A 14,465-nucleotide genomic window follows, 5' to 3' on the forward strand; every position below is an offset into this window, starting at 1 on the left:
TTCTTTATCAACATAGCAGTTTCACATGGTATTTTTAATTATTCAACAGTTTATACATTCAAGTGGTGAAATAAGTACATGTTTTAATGCTAAATGGGAGACTGCCTGCGAGTGCTATCCAAAGGAGGACATAAAAAATGTCTAGCCAGAAAGGTGGGTTGAAATCCCATTCTCCAGACTGGGCCCAAGAGTAGGATATGTAGGCAAATGTTTTTGAGTTCCAGCACTTGTGTTTTGAAGGTAGATTGATGTTCAATAACTGCAAAGTCTATGTAAAGCAAGGGCTGAATTGTGTGGTTTGTGCTTTGAAAATGTAAAAGTCAAGAGCTGAATGTACAGAGTTTCACCCCAGATGGGACTTGAACCCACAATCACTGGCTTAGGAGACCAGTGCCTTATCCATTAGGCCACTGGGGCCAGGTTGATGCTGCTCTCCCCTGTCCTCCAAATACAAGATCCACTCCCTATCATGTGGTCTCTACCGCAGTTTAAGTCTATGGAATCACTTATACAATACATTCACAACAAGCAATCCATGGATAACTCTCCTCTCTTTAAAGTCCTTACAACTATTCAAATATCTAATATACCCTCACCTGGAAGAACAACACAATGCGGACGCTAAACTCTCCTAACTTCACTTCACATGTCACAACAAAATGCCCACTGCTCGAGCCAGCAGGAAACGTCAAGGCAGCTCAAGGAATACAACTGCACTTGCAGTTCTAACAACATGAACCCGAACTAGCATTTCCTTCTTCTGATATACATATTTATAGAGAGATTTTTAATGATCGGTGCTTAGCAGAAAGGAGATAGTTATGGCAAAAGGTTTACTTTTTGCACACTGTAGATCATTACTGGAAAGAAAGACTCTATCTGCATATTTACACATCATTTTTAATATGACTCAGAAATGTCATGCCTTTTTTTGAACAAATTATTACATGGTGTGTGAGAACGTCTAATTCAGCACTACAGCTTCTGCTTTCATTCTCCATGCCTGAAAACATAATCTTCCATATGAAACAACAAAAGACTAGGATTTTTTTGTTTTTTTTGAGTGATGGCATTGAAATGTGCAGTAAGAAATAAAGTACCTTTGTCATACATAAAAAGGATAACGCAAGTCACCTCCGAGTTCATTCACCCCACAGAGGAATTCTGTCTTCACCCACTTACCTCTATGTGATCACTAAGCTACTCCACAACTTGCAATACCTTTACAACATACGACAGGGTGTGTTTTATCCCACACATCCATTCAAACATATATCTTTTCTGCTCAGACATAAAACAAGCACATTTCTCCATTCCTATCCTAGCAGTGGAGAAAATGCTCTGCTGTGGTACTTGAACAGGTGGCGGAGTAAAGTTTGTTGGAATTGGTTATTTTATCAGCAAGCTTCAGTGCTAATGTTGTTAAGAAGGAAGACCCTTAGGAAACTAGATAAATATCTCCAAAATACATCTTCTTCCACCCCAGAAAGAACTCAAACCCACAATCCCTTTGTGAGTATTTGACTGCCTTAGAATTAGGCCAACAGGGTTGCACAGGAGTGCTGTTAACCAATAGCTACAAACACTTTCTAAAAATACGACACATATTCTACATGTTTGTCGCTCCCACTCAGGTATAAAAGAAGTTCATATCACCTTTAAAAAGTCCCCAGCTGTGGTGATTAAAGTTTGAAATGGCTGCATTTAAGGGAACTAGTTAATCCATCATGCTTCAGTCCCACTGTTCTTACGAGTGAAGGACCTGGTGTGGTAGACTCCTACGATATAATTTGGCCATCTTGTTTGTTCACAATATATGCACTCTTAAGGGAACAACAGGTAGTACTAACACAGTATTACAATCTGCGCCAAATGTATGCTCTAGGTTTGGAAAATTAGAGTTGGGCAAGGCTAAAACTAAACGTCTGCCTTGGCCCTTAGTTGGCATGGCAAATTTTCAAAAGAGAGAGAGGACAAGCATCCCAGGCAGTGTCCCACTATCTCTCTAATGTCCTTGTTGAAACCAAAGGTTGTTAAACAGGACATACAATCTACATCAACTAAAAGCAGAAAAGTAAAGCTGCCTTTCACAGGTGTCCCATCAACTTCTCAGTCTAACAACACCCCGGGTGTTTTGAAAAATCTATTTAACTGCCATCATTGAAACACCACCCTGCCCTCCCTAAACTCAGTTTGGTTTCTAAGACTAGGGGCCCAGCGATAGTAGCACAAAATAGGGTGCACTGTCTTCCCATCTGCTGCACTTTTTTCAAGAAATACTTCTTTATCAACATAGCAGTTTCACATGGTATTTTTAATTATTCAACAGTTTATACATTCAAGTGGTGAAATAAGTACATGTTTTAATGCTAAATGGGAGACTGCCTGCGAGTGCTATCCAAAGGAGGACATAAAAAATGTCTAGCCAGAAAGGTGGGTTGAAATCCCATTCTCCAGACTGGGCCCAAGAGTAGGATATGTAGGCAAATGTTTTTGAGTTCCAGCACTTGTGTTTTGAAGGTAGATTGATGTTCAATAACTGCAAAGTCTATGTAAAGCAAGGGCTGAATTGTGTGGTTTGTGCTTTGAAAATGTAAAAGTCAAGAGCTGAATGTACAGAGTTTCACCCCAGATGGGACTTGAACCCACAATCCCTGGCTTAGGAGACCAGTGCCTTATCCATTAGGCCACTGGGGCCAGGTTGATGCTGCTCTCCCCTGTCCTCCAAATACAAGATCCACTCCCTATCATGTGGTCTCTACCGCAGTTTAAGTCTATGGAATCACTTATACAATACATTCACAACAAGCAATCCATGGATAACTCTCCTCTCTTTAAAGTCCTTACAACTATTCAAATATCTAATATACCCTCACCTGGAAGAACAACACAATGCGGACGCTAAACTCTCCTAACTTCACTTCACATGTCACAACAAAATGCCCACTGCTCGAGCCAGCAGGAAACGTCAAGGCAGCTCAAGGAATACAACTGCACTTGCAGTTCTAACAACATGAACCCGAACTAGCATTTCCTTCTTCTGATATACATATTTATAGAGAGATTTTTAATGATCGGTGCTTAGCAGAAAGGAGATAGTTATGGCAAAAGGTTTACTTTTTGCACACTGTAGATCATTACTGGAAAGAAAGACTCTATCTGCATATTTACACATCATTTTTAATATGACTCAGAAATGTCATGCCTTTTTTTGAACAAATTATTACATGGTGTGTGAGAACGTCTAATTCAGCACTACAGCTTCTGCTTTCATTCTCCATGCCTGAAAACATAATCTTCCATATGAAACAACAAAAGACTAGGATTTTTTTGTTTTTTTTGAGTGATGGCATTGAAATGTGCAGTAAGAAATAAAGTACCTTTGTCATACATAAAAAGGATAACGCAAGTCACCTCCGAGTTCATTCACCCCACAGAGGAATTCTGTCTTCACCCACTTTCCTCTATGTGATCACTAAGCTACTCCACAACTTGCAATACCTTTACAACATACGACAGGGTGTGTTTTATCCCACACATCCATTCAAACATATATCTTTTCTGCTCAGACATAAAACAAGCACATTTCTCCATTCCTATCCTAGCAGTGGAGAAAATGCTCTGCTGTGGTACTTGAACAGGTGGCGGAGTAAAGTTTGTTGGAATTGGTTATTTTATCAGCACGCTTCAGTGCTAATGTTGTTAAGAAGGAAGACGCTTAGGAAACTAGATAAACATCTCCAAAATACATCTTCTTCCACCCCAGAAAGAACTCAAACCCACAATCCCTTTGTGAGTATTTGACTGCCTTACCCATTAGGCCAACGGGGTTGCACAGGAGTGCTGTTAACCAATAGCTACAAACACTTTCTAAAAATACGACTCATATTCTACATGTTTGTCGCTCCCACTCAGGTATAAAAGAAGTTCATATCACCTTTAAAGAGTCCCCAGCTGTGGTGATTAAAGTTTGAAATGGCTGCATTTAAGGGAACTAGTTAATCCATCATGCTTCAGTCCCACTGTTCTTACGAGTGAAGGACTTGGTGTGGCAGACTCCTACGATATAATTTGGCCATCTTGTTTGTTCTCAATATATGCACTCTTAAGGGAACAACAGGTAGTACTAACAAAGTATTACAATCTGCGCCAAATGTATGCTCTAGGTTTGGAAAATTAGAGTTGGGCAAGGCTAAAACTAAACGTCTGCCTTGGCCCTTAGTTGGCATGGCAAATTTTCAAAATAGAGAGAGGACAAGCATCCCAGGCAGTGTCCCAATATCTCTCTAATGTCCTTGTTGAAACCAAAGGTTGTTAAACAGGACATACAATCTACATCAACTAAAAGCAGACAAGTAAAGCTGCCTTTCACAGGTGTCCCATCAACTTCTCAGTCTAACAACACCCCGGGTGTTTTGAAAAATCTATTTAACTGCCATCATTGAAACACCACCCTGCCCTCCCTAAACTCAGTTTGGTTTCTAAGACTAGGGGCCCAGCGATAGTAGCATAAAATAGGGTGCACTGTCTTCCCATCTGCTGCACTTTTTTCGAGAAATACTTCTTTGTCAACATAGCAGTTTCACATGGTATTTTTAATTATTCAACAGTTTATACATTCAAGTGGTGAAATAAGTACATGTTTTTATGCTAAATGGGAGACTGCCTGCGAGTGCTATCCAAAGGAGGACATAAAAAATGTCTAGCCAGAAAGGTGGGTTGAAATCCCATTCTCCAGACTGGGCACAAGAGTAGGATATGTAGGCAAATGTTTTTGAGTTCCAGCACTTGTGTTTTGAAGGTAGATTGATGTTCCATAGCTGCAAAGTCTATGTAAAGCAAGGTCTGAATTGTGTGGTTTGTGCTTTGAAAATGTAAAAGTCAAGAGCTGAATGTACAGAGTTTCAACCCAGATGGGACTTGAAAACACAATCCCTGGCTTAGGAGGCCAGTGCCTTATCCATTAGGCCACTGGGGCCACATTGATCCTGCTCTCCCCTGTCCTCCAAATACAAGATCCACTCCCTATCATATGGTCTCTACCGCAGTTTAAGTCTATGGAATCACTTATACAATACATTCACAACAAGCAATCCATGGATAACTCCCCTCTCTTTAAAGTCCTTACAACTATTCAAATATCTAGTATACCCTCACCTGGAAGAACAACACAATGCGGACGCTAAACTCTCCTAACTTCACTTCATATGTCACAACAAAATGCCCACTGCTCGAGCCAGCAGGAAACATCAAAGCAGCTCAAGGAATACAACTGCACTTGCAGTTCTAACAACATCAACCCGAACTAGCATTTCCTTCTTCTGATATACATATTTATAGAGAGATTTTTAATGATCGGTGCTTAGCAGAAAGGAGATACTTATGGCAAAAGGTTTACTTTTTGCACACTCTAGATCATTACTGGAAAGATAGACTCTCTGCATATTTACATATCATTTTAAATATGACTCAGAAATGTCATGCCTTTTTTTGAACAAATTATTACATGGTTTGTGAGAACGTCTAATTCAGCACTACAGCTTCTGCTTTCATTCTCCATGCCTGAAAACATAATCTTCCATATGAAACAACAAAAGACTAGGAATTTTTTGGTTTTTTTGAGTGATGGCATTGAAATGTGCAGTAAGAAATAAAGTACCTTTGTCATACATAAAAAGGATAACGCAAGTCACCTCCGAGTTCATTCACCCCACAGAGGAATTCTGACTTCACCCACTTTCCTCTATGTGATCACTAAGCTACTCCACAACTTGCAATACCTTTACAACATACAACAGGGTGTGTTTAATCCCACACATCCATTCAAACATATATCTTTTCTGCTCAGACATAAAACAAGCACATTTCTCCATTCCTATCCTAGCAGTGGAGAAAATGCTCTGCTGTGGTACTTGAACAGGTGGCGGAGTAAAGTTTGTTGGAATTGGTTATTTTATTAGCACGCTTCAGTGCTAATGTTGTTAAGAAGGAAGATGCTTAGGAAACTAGATAAACATCTCCAAAATACATCTTTTTCCACCCCAGAAAGAACTCAAACCCACAATCCCTTTGTGAGTATTTGACTGCCTTACCCATTAGGCCAACGGGGTTGCACAGGAGTGCTGTTAACCAATCGCTACAAACACTTTCTAAAAATACGACACATATTCTACATGTTTGTCGCTCCCACTCAGGTATAAAAGAAGTTCATATCACCTTTAAAGAGTCCCCAGCTGTGGTGATTAAAGTTTGAAATGGCTGCATTTAAGGGAACTAGTTAATCCATCATGCTTCAGTCCCACTGTTCTTACGAGTGAAGGACCTAGTGGGCAGACTCCTACGATATAATTTCGCCATCTTGTTTGTTCACAATATATGCACTCTTAAGGGAACAACAGGTAGAACTAACAAAGTATTACAATCTGCGCCAAATGTATGCTCTAGGTTTGGAAAATTAGAGTTGGGCAAGGCTAAAACTAAACGTCTGCCTTGGCCCTTAGTTGGCATGGCAAATTTTCAAAATAGAGAGAGGAAAAGCATCCCAGGCAGTGTCCCAATATCTCTCTAATGTCCTTGTTGAAACCAAAAGTTGTTAAACAGGACATACAATCTACATCAACTAAAAGCAGACAAGTAAAGCTGCCTTTCACAGGTGTCCCATCAACTTCTCAGTCTAACAACACCCCAGGTGTTTTGAAAAATCTATTTAACTGCCATCATTGAAACACCACCCTGCCCTCCCTAAACTCAGTTTGGTTTCTAAGACTAGGGGCCCAGCGATAGTAGCATAAAATAGGGTGCACTGTCTTCCCATCTGCTGCACTTTTTTCGAGAAATACTTCTTTATCAACATAGCAGTTTCACATGGTATTTTTAATTATTCAACAGTTTATACATTCAAGTGGTGAAATAAGTACATGTTTTAATGCTAAATGGGAGACTGCCTGTGAGTGCTATCCAAAGGAGGACATAAAAAATGTCTAGCCAGAAAGGTGGGTTCAAATCCCATTCTCCAGACTGGGCCCAAGAGTAGGATATGTAGGCAAATGTTTTTGAGTTCCAGCACTTGTGTTTTGAAGGTAGATTGATGTTCCATAGCTGCAAAGTCTATGTAAAGCAAGGGCTGAATTGTGTGGTTTGTGCTTTGAAAATGTAAAAGTCAAGAGCTGAATGTACAGAGTTTCATCTCAGATGGGACTTGAACCCACAATCCCTGGCTTAGGAGGCCAGCGCCTTATCCATTAGGCCACTGGGGCCATGTTGATACTGCTCTCCCCTGTCCTCCAAATACACGATCCACTCCCTATCATGTGGTCTCTACCGCAGTTTAAGTCTATGGAATCACTTATACAATACATTCACAACAAGCAATCCATGGATAACTCCCCTCTCTTTAAAGTCCTTACAACTATTCAAATATCTAATATACCCTCACCTGGAAGAACAACACAATGCGGACGCTAAACTCTCCTAACTTCACTTCACATGTCACAACAAAATGCCCACTGCTCGAGCCAGCAGGAAAAATCATGGCAGCTCAAGGAATACAACTGCACTTGCAGTTCTAACAACATCAACCCGAACTAGCATTTCCTTCTTCTGATATACATATTTATAGAGAGATTTTTAGTGATCGGTGCTTAGCTGAAAGGAGATATTTATGGCAAAAGGTTTACTTTTTGCACACTGTAGATCATTACTGGAAAGATAGACTCTATCTGCATATTTACACATCATTTTTAATATGACTCAGAAATGTCACTGCCTTTTTTTGAACAAATTATTACATGGTGTGTGAGAACGTCTAATTCAGCACTACAGCTTCTGCTTTCATTCTCCATGCCTGAAAAAATAATCTTCCATATGAAACAACAAAAGACTAGGATTTTTTTGTTTTTTTTGAGTGATGGCATTGAAATGTGCAGTAAGAAATAAAGTACCTTTGTCATACATAAAAAGGATAACGCAAGTCACCTCCGAGTTCATTCACCCCACAGAGGAATTCTGTCTTCACCCACTTACCTCTATGTGATCACTAAGCTACTCCACAACTTGCAATACCTTTACAACATACGACAGGGTGTGTTTTATCCCACACATCCATTCAAACATATATCTTTTCTGCTCAGACATAAAACAAGCACATTTCTCCATTCCTATCCTAGCAGTGGAGAAAATGCTCTGCTGTGGTACTTGAATAGGTGGCGGAGTAAAGTTTGTTGGAATTGGTTATTTTATTAGCACGCTTCAGTGCTAATGTTGTTAAGAAGGAAGACCCTTAGGAAACTAGATAAACATCTCCAAAATACATCTTCTTCCACCCCAGAAAGAACTCAAACCCACAATCCCTTTGAGAGTATTTGACTGCCTTAGAATTAGGCCAACAGGGTTGCACAGGAGTGCTGTTAACCAATAGCTACAAACACTTTCTAAAAATACGACACATATTCTACATGTTTGTCGCTCCCACTCAGGTATAAAATAAGCTCATATCACCTTTAAAGAGTCCCCAGCTGTGGTGATTAAAGTTTGAAATGGCTGCATTTAAGGGAACTAGTTAATCCATCATGCTTCAGTCCCACTGTTCTTACGAGTGAAGGACCTGGTGTGGTAGACTCCTACGATATAATTTGGCCATCTTGTTTGTTCACAATATATGCACTCTTAAGGGAACAACAGGTAGTACTAACAAAGTATTACAATCTGCGCCAAATGTATGCTCTAGGTTTGGAAAATTAAAGTTGGGCAAGGCTAAAACTAAACGTCTGCCTTGGCCCTTAGTTGGCATGGCAAATTTTCAAAATAGAGAGAGGACAAGCATCCCAGGCAGTGTCCCAATATCTCTCTAATGTCCTTGTTGAAACCAAAGGTTGTTAAACAGGACATACAATCTACATCAACTAAAAGCAGACAAGTAAAGCTGCCTTTCACAGGTGTCCCATCAACTTCTCAGTCTAACAACACCCCGGGTGTTTTGAAAAATCTATTTAACTGCCATCATTGAAACACCACCCTGCCCTCCCTAAACTCAGTTTGGTTTCTAAGACTAGGGGCCCAGCGATAGTAGCATAAAATAGGGTGCACTGTCTTCCCATCTGCTGCACTTTTTTCGAGAAATACTTCTTTATCAACATAGCAGTTTCACATGGTATTTTTAATTATTCAACAGTTTATGCATTCAAGTGGTGAAATAAGTACATGTTTTAATGCTAAATGGGAGACTGCCTGCGAGTGCTATCCAAAGGAGGACATAAAAAATGTCTAGCCAGAAAGGTGGGTTGAAATCCCATTCTTCAGACTGGGCCCAAGAGTAGAATATGTAGGCAAATGTTTTTGAGTTCCAGCACTTGTGTTTTGAAGGTAGATTGATGTTCCATAGCTGCAAAGTCTATGTAAAGGAAGGGCTGAATTGTGTGGTTTGTGCTTTGAAAATGTAAAAGTCTAGAGCTGAATGTACAGAGTTTCACCCCATATGGGACTTGAACCCACAACCCCTGGCTTAGGAGGCCAGAGCCTTATCCATTAGGCCACTGGGGCCACGTTCATACTGCTCTCCCCTGTCCTCCAAATACAAGATCCACTCCCTATCATGTGGTCTCTACCGCAGTTTAAGTCTATGGAATCACTTATACAATACATTCACAACAAGCAATCCATGGATAACTCCCCTCTCTTTAAAGTCCTTACAACTATTCAAATAGCTAATATACCCTCACCTGGAAGAACAACACCATGCGGACGCTAAACTCTCCTAACTTCACTTCACATGTCACAACAAAATGCCCACTGCTCGAGCCAGCAGGAAACATCAAGGCAGCTCAAGGAATACAACTGCGCTTGCAGTTCTAACAACATCTACCCGAACTAGCATTTCCTTCTTCTGATATACATATTTATAGAGAGATTTTTTAAGATCGGTGCTTAGCAGAAAGGAGATACTTATGGCAAAAGGTTTACTTTTTGCACACTGTAGATCATTACTGGAAAGATAGACTCTATCTGCATATTTACACATCATTTTTAATATGACTCAGAAATGTCATGCCTTTTTTTGAACAAATTATTACATGGTTTGTGAGAACGTCTAATTCAGCACTACAGCTTCTGCTTTCATTCTCCATGCCTGAAAACATAATCTTCCATATGAAACAACAAAAGACTAGGATTTTTTTGTTTTTTTTGAGTGATGGCATTGAAATGTGCAGTAAGAAATAAAGTACCTTTGTCAAACATAAAAAGGATAACGCAAATCACCTCCGAGTTCATTCACCCCACAGAGGAATTCTGTCTTCACCCACTTACCTCTATGTGATCACTAAGCTACTCCACAACTTGCAATACCTTTACAACATACGACAGGGTGAGTTTTATCCCACACATCCATTCAAACATATATCTTTTCTGCTCAGACATAAAACAACCACATTTCTCCATTCCTATCCTAGCAGTGGAGAAAATGCTCTGCTGTGGTACATGAACAGGTGGCGGAGTAAAGTTTGTTGGAATTGGTTATTTTATTAGCACGCTTCAGTGCTAATGTTGTTAAGAAGGAAGACCCTTAGGAAACTAGATAAACATCTCCAAAATACATCTTCTTCCACCCCAGAAAGAACTCAAACCCACAATCCCTTTGTGAGTATTTGACTGCCTTAGAATTAGGCCAACAGGGTTGCACAGGAGTGCTGTTAACCAATAGCTACAAACACTTTCTAAAAATACGACACATATTCTACATGTTTGTCGCTCCCACTCAGGTATAAAAGAAGCTCATATCACCTTTAAAGAGTCCCCAGCTGTGGTGATTAAAGTTTGAAATGGCTGCATTTAAGGGAACTAGTTAATCCATCATGCTTCAGTCCCACTGTTCTTACGAGTGAAGGACCTGGTGTGGTAGACTCCTACGATATAATTTGGCCATCTTGTTTGTTCACAATATATGCACTCTTAAGGGAACAACAGGTAGTACTAACAAAGTATTACAATCTGCACCAAATGTATGCTCTAGGTTTGGAAAATTAGAGTTGGGCAAGGCTAAAACTAAACGTCTGCCTTGGCCCTTAGTTGGCATTGCAAATTTTCAAAATAGAGAGAGGACAAGCATCCCACTCAGTGTCCCAATATCTCTCTAATGTCCTTGTTGAAACCAAAGGTTGTTAAACAGGACATACAATCTACATCAACTAAAAGCAGACAAGTAAAGCTGCCTTTCACAGGTGTCCCATCAACTTCTCAGTCTAACAACACCCCGGGTGTTTTGAAAAATCTATTTAACTGCCATCATTGAAACACCACCCTGCCCTCCCTAAACTCAGTTTGGTTTCTAAGACTAGGGGCCCAGCGATAGTAGCATAAAATAGGGTGCACTGTCTTCCCATCTGCTGCACTTTTTTCGAGAAATACTTCTTTATCAACATAGCAGTTTCACATGGTATTTTTTATTATTCAACAGTTTATACATTCAAGTGGTGAAATAAGTACATGTTTTAATGCTAAATGGGAGACTGCCTGCGAGTGCTATCCAAAGGAGGACATAAAAAATGTCTAGCCAGAAAGGTGGGTTGAAATCCCATTCTCCAGACTGGGCCCAAGAGTAGGATATGTAGGCAAATGTTTTGGAGTTCCAGCCCTTGTGTTTTGAAGGTAGATTGATGTTCCATAGCTGCAAATTCTATGTAAAGCAAGGGCTGAATTGTGTGGTTTGTGCTTTGAAAATGTAAAAGTCAAGAGCTGAATGTACAGAGTTTCACCCCAGAGGGACTTGAACCCACAATCCCTGGCTTAGGAGGCCAGTGCCTTATCCATTAGGCCACTGGGGCCATGTTGATGCTGTTCTCCCCTGTCCTCCAGATACAAGATCCACTCCCTATCATGTGGTCTCTTTCCGCAGTTTAAGTCTATGGAATCACTTATACAATACATTCACAACAAACAATCCATGGATAACTCCCCTCCCTTTAAAGTCCTTACAACTATTCAAATATCTAATATACCCTCACCTGGAAGAACAACACAATGCGGACGCTAAACTCTCCTAACTTCACTTCACATGTCACAACAAAATGCCCACTGCTCGAGCCAGCAGGAAACATCAAGGCAGCTCAAGGAATACAACTGCACTTGCAGTTCTAACAACATCAACCCGAACTAGCATTTCCATCTTCTGATATACATATTTATAGAGAGATTTTTAATGATCGGTGCTTAGCAGAAAGGAGATACTTATGGCAAAAGGTTTACTTTTTGCACACTGTAGATCATTACTGGAAAGATAGACTCTATCTGCATATTTACACATCATTTTTAATATGACTCAGAAATGTCATGCCTTTTTTTGAACAAATTATTACATGGTTTGTGAGAACGTCTAATTCAGCACTACAGCTTCTGCTTTCATTCTCCATGCCTGAAAATATAATCTTCCATATGAAACAACAAAAGACTAGGAATTTTTTGTTTTTTTTGAGTGATGGCATTGAAATGTGCAGTAAGAAATAAAGTACCTTTGTCATACATAAAAAGGATAACGCAAGTCACCTCCGAGTTCATTCACCCCACAGAGGAATTCTGTCTTCACCCACTTACCTCTATGTGATCACTAAGCTACTCCACAACTTGCAATACCTTTACAACATACGACAGGGTGTGTTTTATCCCACACATCCATTCAAACATATATCTTTTGTGCTCAGACATAAAACAAGCACATTTCTCCATTCCTATCCTAGCAGTGGAGAAAATGCTCTGCTGTGGTACTTGAACAGGTGGCGGAGTAAAGTTTGTTGGAATTGGTTATTTTATCAGCACGCTTCAGTGCTAATGTTGTTAAGAAGGAAGACCCTTAGGAAACTAGATAAATATCTCCAAAATACATCTTCTTCCACCCCAGAAAGAACTCAAACCCACAATCCCTTTGTGAGTATTTGACTGCCTTAGAATTAGGCCAACAGGGTTGCACAGGAGTGCTGTTAACCAATAGCTACAAACACTTTCTAAAAATACGACACATATTCTACATGTTTGTCGCTCCCACTCAGGTATAAAAGAAGTTCATATCACCTTTAAAAAGTCCCCAGCTGTGGTGATTAAAGTTTGAAATGGCTGCATTTAAGGGAACTAGTTAATCCATCATGCTTCAGTCCCACTGTTCTTACGAGTGAAGGACCTGGTGTGGTAGACTCCTACGATATAATTTGGCCATCTTGTTTGTTCACAATATATGCACTCTTAAGGGAACAACAGGTAGTACTAACACAGTATTACAATCTGCGCCAAATGTATGCTCTAGGTTTGGAAAATTAGAGTTGGGCAAGGCTAAAACTAAACGTCTGCCTTGGCCCTTAGTTGGCATGGCAAATTTTCAAAATAGAGAGAGGACAAGCATCCCAGGCAGTGTCCCACTATCTCTCTAATGTCCTTGTTGAAACCAAAGGTTGTTAAACAGGACATACAATCTACATCAACTAAAAGCAGAAAAGTAAAGCTGCCTTTCACAGGTGTCCCATCAACTTCTCAGTCTAACAACACCCCGGGTGTTTTGAAAAATCTATTTAACTGCCATCATTGAAACACCACCCTGCCCTCCCTAAACTCAGTTTGGTTTCTAAGACTAGGGGCCCAGCGATAGTAGCACAAAATAGGGTGCACTGTCTTCCCATCTGCTGCACTTTTTTCAAGAAATACTTCTTTATCAACATAGCAGTTTCACATGGTATTTTTAATTATTCAACAGTTTATACATTCAAGTGGTGAAATAAGTACATGTTTTAATGCTAAATGGGAGACTGCCTGCGAGTGCTATCCAAAGGAGGACATAAAAAATGTCTAGCCAGAAAGGTGGGTTGAAATCCCATTCTCCAGACTGGGCCCAAGAGTAGGATATGTAGGCAAATGTTTTTGAGTTCCAGCACTTGTGTTTTGAAGGTAGATTGATGTTCAATAACTGCAAAGTCTATGTAAAGCAAGGGCTGAATTGTGTGGTTTGTGCTTTGAAAATGTAAAAGTCAAGAGCTGAATGTACAGAGTTTCACCCCAGATGGGACTTGAACCCACAATCCCTGGCTTAGGAGACCAGTGCCTTATCCATTAGGCCACTGGGGCCAGGTTGATGCTGCTCTCCCCTGTCCTCCAAATACAAGATCCACTCCCTATCATGTGGTCTCTACCGCAGTTTAAGTCTATGGAATCACTTATACAATACATTCACAACAAGCAATCCATGGATAACTCTCCTCTCTTTAAAGTCCTTACAACTATTCAAATATCTAATATACCCTCACCTGGAAGAACAACACAATGCGGACGCTAAACTCTCCTAACTTCACTTCACATGTCACAACAAAATGCCCACTGCTCGAGCCAGCAGGAAACGTCAAGGCAGCTCAAGGAATACAACTGCACTTGCAGTTCTAACAACATGAACCCGAACTAGCATTTCCTTCTTCTGATATACATATTTATAGAGAGAT

The 14,465-nt window shown here is 40.2% G+C and overlaps 5 non-coding genes across 5 annotated transcripts; all 5 read right to left on the reverse strand.

Moving 5' to 3' along the window:
• Positions 1–344: 344 nt before the first annotated feature.
• On the reverse strand, positions 345–417 carry TRNAR-CCU (transfer RNA arginine (anticodon CCU)). The gene has a single exon. It is a non-coding gene; the product is annotated as a tRNA-Arg (tRNA).
• A 2,207-nt stretch (positions 418–2,624) lies between these two features.
• Positions 2,625–2,697, reverse strand: TRNAR-CCU (transfer RNA arginine (anticodon CCU)). The gene has a single exon. It is a non-coding gene; the product is annotated as a tRNA-Arg (tRNA).
• A 4,486-nt stretch (positions 2,698–7,183) lies between these two features.
• On the reverse strand, positions 7,184–7,256 carry TRNAR-CCU (transfer RNA arginine (anticodon CCU)). The gene has a single exon. It is a non-coding gene; the product is annotated as a tRNA-Arg (tRNA).
• A 2,208-nt stretch (positions 7,257–9,464) lies between these two features.
• TRNAR-CCU (transfer RNA arginine (anticodon CCU)) lies at positions 9,465–9,537 on the reverse strand. The gene has a single exon. It is a non-coding gene; the product is annotated as a tRNA-Arg (tRNA).
• Positions 9,538–14,024: 4,487 nt separating this feature from the next.
• TRNAR-CCU (transfer RNA arginine (anticodon CCU)) lies at positions 14,025–14,097 on the reverse strand. Its single transcript has one exon. It is a non-coding gene; the product is annotated as a tRNA-Arg (tRNA).
• Positions 14,098–14,465: the final 368 nt, after the last annotated feature.

Source organism: Pleurodeles waltl, chromosome 7, assembly GCF_031143425.1.
Source record: "Pleurodeles waltl isolate 20211129_DDA chromosome 7, aPleWal1.hap1.20221129, whole genome shotgun sequence".
NCBI classification, from domain to species: Eukaryota; Metazoa; Chordata; class Amphibia; order Caudata; family Salamandridae; genus Pleurodeles; species Pleurodeles waltl.